General features: G+C 37.5%; 1 pseudogene; it reads left to right on the top strand.

The window, feature by feature from the left end:
• Positions 1-2,214: 2,214 nt before the first annotated feature.
• Positions 2,215-6,659, top strand: LOC114804995 (tRNA (adenine(58)-N(1))-methyltransferase catalytic subunit TRMT61A-like; annotated as a pseudogene).
• The last annotated feature ends 827 nt before the right edge of the window (positions 6,660-7,486 follow it).

The following is a 7,486-nucleotide window of genomic DNA, read 5'->3' as shown; positions in this document are numbered from 1 at the left end:
TTAAGCCCATCGTATTTTTGAAAATCCTATAATTAGCTATATGAGAGCTAGGGGAAGTTATGACCTGATTTTAACCATTTCTGATACAGAGACACACTATTAGAAGAACAAGATTTCCTCTGAATTAAATTAAGATATTTGAGATATTTACCGATATTTTCGGTGAAAAATTTTCATAAGGCACTGAGTTCTTCAAATTCGTTATCCGGGGCCTTAAAAAGTTATAGTCCAATTTCGAAAATTTTTTCACAAGTGATGCCACAAATCATATGCAGTATTTATGAAAACTTTTATTTCGCTATCTTCATTGGTTCCTTATGTATATATTATAAAGTGAAGGAATCAGATGGAATTCAAAATTGGAAGTTGTCGTAGTTGTCGTAGTTGAGAACCGATTTCATCCGTTTTCCACACGTATCAGCAGGGTGTCAAGAAAATATAATATACTAAATTTCTTTGAAATCTGTGGAGTAGTTCTTGAGATATGGTTTTTGACCCATAAGTGGGCGACGCCACGCCCCTTTTCCATTTTGTAAAAAAATCTTAGTGCAGCTTCCATCTGCCATTTGTTACGTAAAATTTAGTGTGTCTGACGTGTTTCGTTAGGGAGTTAACGCACTTTTAGTAATTTTCAACCTAACCTTTGTATGGGAGGTGGGCGCGGTTATTATCCGATTTCTTTCATTATTGAACTGTATAATGAAAAGGCTAAACAAATTTTGGTTTATATAGCTGAATCGGTTTGCGAGATATGTACAAAAAACCTATTTGGGGCGGGGCCACGCCCACTTCCACAAAAAAATTACATTCAAATATGCCCCTTCATAGTGCGATCCTATGTTCCAAATTTTATATTCATAGCTTAATTTATGGCTTAGTTATGGCACTTTATGTGTTTTCTGTTTTCGCCATTTTGTGGGCGTGGCAGTGGTCCGATTTTGCTGATTTTCGAACTTATGGTGCCAAGGAACACGTGTTCCAAGTTTCATTAAGATATCTCAATTTTTACTCAAGTTACAGCTTGCACGGACGGACAGACTTACAGACAGACATCCGGATTTGAGCTTTACTCGTCACCCTAATCACTTTGGTATATATAGCCCTATATCAAACTCGTTTAGTTTTAGGACTTACAAACAACCGTTATGTGGACCAAATTATAATACTCTCTTAGCAACTTTTGTTGCGAGAGTATAAAAAATAATAAATATTATATTTCGCGAAATACTTATATTGTAGCGAAGAAAACGAGCTCAAATAATTAAAACACACAAGATAGTAAGTAACATAATGTTGGTTATTATTCTTAAGAATGTGAAGGTTGTTAGCGCATGGAAGTTAAACATTTTCAGCTCTGTGTGTCTTCGAATCCTAGTTCGAATTTCGGAGCGTTGGTTGCGAAAACATGCGAAAGCTATGTAGTTCCTGTTATAAGAACATGTGTATTCAATTCAACCGTCAAACGTTCGCATTCGCATTCGCAAGCTATGTAGTTTCTGCTTTAGCTGCGTTTGTATAAATGTGTTTAGGTGGGTTTGCGTACGCCCCGCTCACTTGGAGCAATTGTAAATCTATTATTTTTAACGCTTCGATGATTATTTAAGACACTTTCGCTTACGGGCTGTGTATTTATGCTGTATTTTGAATATGGGTTTCGTGATGTTGTTTTGTTTTTGTTGTCCTGCGCTTTATTTACAATAAGCTACTATGCTTACTATATTTTGTACATTTTCAAATAGATTTGAAAGATATTTCGGTATATCAAACAAACCATTTTCATACTTGCTGGCCACATTTTAAATCCATCAACCGATCAACTGCTGTTCCTCCAATTATGAAGAGGTAGTAGCGCCGTAGCGCCGCGCTACGATTCTTTGCTGAAGGTAGCTATCAGAAAGGCCAAAGGAATGAGTTTCACAAATACACTTAAATACAATGTCAACGATTCTTACAGAAGTGACCACATTTACGCAAAAGATAATTGTCCAAAACATAAAATTTAAAATAAGTGTAGAAAGCAAAATACTAATAAAATAATAAATTATAAGCAATCAAACAGAACACAGCCTGTCATATTCGCCAGTAGCCTCTCTTAATGTATTTTGGGCTACGGTAGCCTGAAAGCGACTGGCCTCAGGCTATTATAGATACATAATATGGGTATAAACTTTAAATTATTGAACCGCACGTTTTTAAATAAGTAAAACGTAAAATATGAGTTTTCTAAAGCCTAAAGATGGAATTGAAGAGGGTGACACAGTAATACTTCCTCTCACTGTAAATGCGGTGCACGCAATAGAAGCTACACCAAAAATAGTCAACAAAAAGGGCGAAACCATGGAATATGTAAATAATTGTTGAATAGAATATTCAACCTTATTGTAAATTTCATGTGAACGAACGACATTCCCAATGAAAAAAACTCACACATTTGTGTTTTTTGTAAAATTTGTTCACAAAATCAACTGTAGGGAACAAGTATCAATATTAACAACTTTTTTGAACTAAGGTCTATGTATATTAAGTAGTTCTTTGGCTATATGAAACCAAAGCTAAATTAATATTCGGTGGAATCCATGTGTGGTGGAGGGCGCTTCAAAAGTCTTCAAGACTATTTTAGAGTTTTTAAGGCGTAAGAGGCTGCTATAAAGATAGATCTATTGCTTTGAAGCGTAACATCCTTCAGTGAAGTGACGATTCACTCTGGAATTAAGCTGACTATGCGCGCGAGACTGGAAAAGAAATCACTTTAAGTCGATACCAGTTAGATCTTCACGATTAGACTAGTGTGGGTGCCTGTCCACAGAGGAATTCTAGATAATAACGTAAGGCTAAAGAGCTTTTAAGGCTAGGCACGTCAGTCTTAATACTACTCACTATTTGAACATCCTCGCGAATCGGCGGCTGTAGAAGTAAACAACCTATGCAGATTTGTAGTAGGTTCACAGCGCTTTGCTTGAATCTTTATATATATATATAATTAGGGTGTTTTTTGACTTCACAAGGGACTATCCTTATAGTCTGAGTGTTTTCCCCATCTTGTGGAGAACAGGCATTAAACCTAACCTAAAGTCTATAACAAAATACAGTTGAAGGTTTTGGTGGAAAATCCTGATATAGCAAAGAGCTTTCAAAAAGAAAATAAGGAATAGGAACTGGATTTCTTGAATAGCACGCGGCCACCATCGAAATCAATTTCTGTATAGAGCAAGATTGTTAAGTTGCTATCCAATGTCAGTCCGTTCAACTTTTTTTATTGCATTTTTGTTTTTCCATGGTGGAGAACTCAGAAAATGGTTATTTTTATAATTTATCTTTTTATGCTAAAAAAGTCGCGCAATTGTCTTTATAAACGGAATGAAGATTCGTAACCCCAATACGAATCAACAAAAAATCAAAACAAAAATATTTGTGACAGAATGCCGAAATTCGAATATACATAAGTTTTCATTCACACAAAATTCATGATACGAAATTTTCTTTCGTGTGAAAAAAAAATATTCATGGGAATGTTTTATTCATTTGAAATTTACAATAAGGCTGATTGTATGTACATATGTGATTCGCGTTGCAACCGTTTAGCCGGTTATACCCGAATCGACGATAGTGCGCCACTTCTCTCTCTCCTTCGCAGTTCGGCGCCAGTTGGAGATCCCAAGTGTAACCAGGTCGCTCTCCACCTGGTCCCTCCAACGGAGTGGAGGCCTTCCCCTTCCTCGGCTTCCTCCGGCGGGTACTGCATCGAACACTTTTAGGACTGGAGTGTTTCCGTCCATTCGGACAACATGACCTAGCCAGCGTAGCCGCTGTCTTTTTATTCGCTGAACTATGTCAAAGTCGTCGTATAACTCGTACAGCTTATCGTTCCATCGTCTGCGGTATTCGCCGTTGCCAATGTTCTGAGGACCATAATACTTGCCCAAAATTTTCCTTTCGAAAACTCCTAGTGTCGTCTCATCTGATGTTGACATCGTCCAAGCTTCTGCACCGTAAAGCAGGACGGGAATGATAAGCGACTTGTAGAGTTTGATTTTGGTTCGTCGAGAGAGGACTTTACTGTTCAATTGCCTACTCAGTTCAAAGTAGCATATGTTGGGAAGAGTGATTCTGCGCTGGATTTCGAGACTGACATTGTTCGTGTCGTTGATGCTGGTTCCCAGATATGCGAAACTATCTATTACTTCAAAGTTATGGCTGCCAACAGTGACGTGGGAGCCAAGACGCGAGTGCGCTGACTGTTTGTTTGATGACAGGAGATATTTCGTCTTGTCCTCATTCACCTCCAGACCCATTCGCTTCGCCTCCTTATCCAGGCGGGAAAAAGCAGAACTAACGGCGCGGTTGTTGCTTCCGATGATATCAATATCATCGTCGGACTCCAGGAGCTGTACACTCTTATAGAAGATTGTACCTTCTTTATTTAGCTCTGCAGCTCTTCTAATTTTTTCCAGCAGAAAGAAGTCACACGATAGCGAGTCACCTTGTCTGAAACCTCGTTTGGTATCGAACGGCTCGGAGAGGTCCTTCCCAATCATGACGGAGCTTTTGGTGTTGCTCAACGTCAACTTACACAGCCGTATTAGTTTTGCGGGGATACCAAATTCAGACATCGCGGCGTAAAGGCAGCCTTTTCGTGCTGTCGAAAGCAGCTTTAATATCGACAAAAAGGTGGTGTGTGTCGATCCTCTTTTCACGGGTCTTAAATAGGCTGATTATCTTGCCTTAAATTGTAATTATTTTTCCATACCGATATTTTAAACCTCATACGGCGCGTTAAAGGTACGCAAACTAAGGGTACCTGCAGAGTGGACGCTCAAAGCCGAGCCGAGCGCAACGCTGATGAATGCTAGAAATAAGCTTCAAAGCTGTGCGCATACATTTTCATGCGAAATCACACAGGTAGCGCAGAGTGGAAGCCGAACGTAACGCTGATCAACGCGAGGAAAACAGTTTGGAAGCGCTGACTCGCGCTCATACATTGTATTTATTAACTTGATTTGAGTAGTTACATGCAATTTAGTGAACAAATATGTAAATATATTTATATAATGATAATTTTAATTATATAAAATTAAATTAAAATGTTTTTTATATAATAATATAATATTTATAAAATTGGTGAAATTTTTTCAATCAATAATATGATCGAATGTTTTTGTTTTAATTCGGACACATTTAAAAAATTTTTTCTGAAACAATAAAATGCAAACATAAAAATATTAAAAGCGAAAAGAGCCCATGTGTATAACAACAAATTACTCCCGGTATTCAGCGCTAACCCTCGCACACACTCTGAGGTACCAAAAATTCAACAGCGCTGATCGCAATCAGCTTTACGCTCGGGTCGGCTTTGAGCGTCCACTCTGCAGGCACCCTAAGTGGTGTCACTTATGGTAGCTGCGTAGAACTCTCGAAGAGATGGGTGTATGTCCTGCAAGCAAATCCAAAACGCTGCTACATCGAACACATATCATTTACGCACCAGATATTATGTTCAATGTCACATTTTTTACGTGCATTTAAACCATTTGGTCGTCTACATACATTTGACTTCCACGAAGCGCAAGTGCTACAAACACGTGAAGAATAGGAACGACATGGTTTAGGTGATTTTGTAACCGTTTATCATCGTGACGTGTATCAACTGGGTTTTGCTAATGAGAGCAAAGCAGCTGCAGTATTTTTGGACATACCGGCACCCTAGTATGCCGTACCATTAGCAGCTTAAAAATTAAATTTGAGGGTAAATTTATGTGATCATAAAAATTTAAAATCTTCTTGAATGCTTAATTTGGTTTTTGTTCATTTTCACCTTGTATTGAACAATCAGAACGTTGTTGTATTGTTTTACAAAAATATGGTGTCGAGTTAAGCTGACGATGAGGCCGATCCGTTTGAAGAAAAGATTAGTATTTGAGTTGAGTTTAAACGTTATAATATTTAGTTTATTTATATGGGTGTGTAAGTGACAATAGGGTTAATTGTTTTTGTGTAATTAGTTAGGATTAGGTGTTAGTGTATCGAAACTATGTATATGACCTGTGGTGTTGTATTCCTTATGTTGTGTAGTGTTTAATTCCTCCTTCTGTTGGTTATCTGGATTCCTATTTCTTATTTTGTTATCTCCTGGGTTTTGTGGGTATATGTTGTATATGTTTTCACTTGATGTATTTTGTTGTGGGTGATCTTCTCCTATTTAGTTACACTTTAATTCGTGCGTGTTTGTGTTTTGTGGATTTTATATTTTCCTTTAAATTATGTGTTTTTGGGTTTTAGTTCGCTTCACTTTATTAGCGCGGGTTTTGGGTTCGTGTTTTTTCACTTTAGTTTAAAGCGCGGGTACTTGTACGTATTGTTCACTTGTTCTGTTTCTCTATGTGTTGTTGTGTTGAAAGGGTAATGTGTGATAGGTGAAGTTGGGGCGGTTTGTCTCCTCTGCATTACTTATCTATTACTTTTTGGAGAGTAATGCAGAGGAGTATTTGTTTGGACTAAACATATGGATTCACCGAAGTTCCTTCAATGGAAATACTACAGCAAGAGCATGATGTTAAGACTAGAGTATTTATTGAATTAACACGCACATAATGAGTCACTTAAAGTTACTTGATTGAAGCAATTCACAAAGTTTATTAGATATTATTAATATCACGTCTTGACTGTACTGCTAACCGCTGTCTTGCCTAGCTCAACTCTACTCGTCAACTGTTAATCTGTTTGTTTTTTTGCAAAAAATGGTCATCCGTCTTCGAAGTTATGTCTTCGTTAAATATTTCAGAGTTCTAGCCGCTATGTGTGGACCTTTTGCCAACAGGTTCCACTCCCACATACATGTATAAAGCATGTATAAATATAATAATAAACACCTAAATGGGATGCTATTTTCAACAAAAGTATTATGAAATAAAATTAATAATTTTGTGATTAAATTTGCATTTGGGATTTGGGTAGACCTACCCGAAAACTGCGGGTGGCTTTTGTGGGTCGCAGTACTGAAAGTGCACGTGGAGTTTTAGTTCGGAGTTTTGGGTCTATCATCGGTGATTGTACCAAGAACATTTCCCAAATTGTGCAAGACGTGATTGCTAAATGAGGAATGTAATGTGCAAGAAAGGGATGAACGATCACACGTACACAAGAGTTTCGAGTACTTTTTTCCATTAGCCTTAAAGAATCGCATAGAAACTTTCATAGAAACTGCTAGTACCGCTCCATGGCCTTTCACCGAAGAATTCGCCGGTACCTGCCTTGTAGGGTAGCTTTGATATATCATATGTAATAACAATCAATAATTTAAAACAAATAAATCGACCTATTTATACATTTTTTGCACAAAAAATTTCACTTTTAACAAAATATGTAAATTTTATTGAAGCGAAAGGTTTAAGTTTTGATATGTCGTTGTCGTCTTCAAAATGTTCAAGACGCTGGCTTTAATGCGACATTTGTAGCCAGCAGTCGCAACGTCGTGTCGTGTCGTCGCCTT

This window comes from Zeugodacus cucurbitae, chromosome 2 (assembly GCF_028554725.1).
Source record: "Zeugodacus cucurbitae isolate PBARC_wt_2022May chromosome 2, idZeuCucr1.2, whole genome shotgun sequence".
Lineage (NCBI taxonomy): Eukaryota > Metazoa > Arthropoda > Insecta > Diptera > Tephritidae > Zeugodacus > Zeugodacus cucurbitae.
The sequence above is the reverse complement of the archived record's forward strand: the minus strand, read 5'-3'. Positions and strand labels throughout refer to the sequence as shown.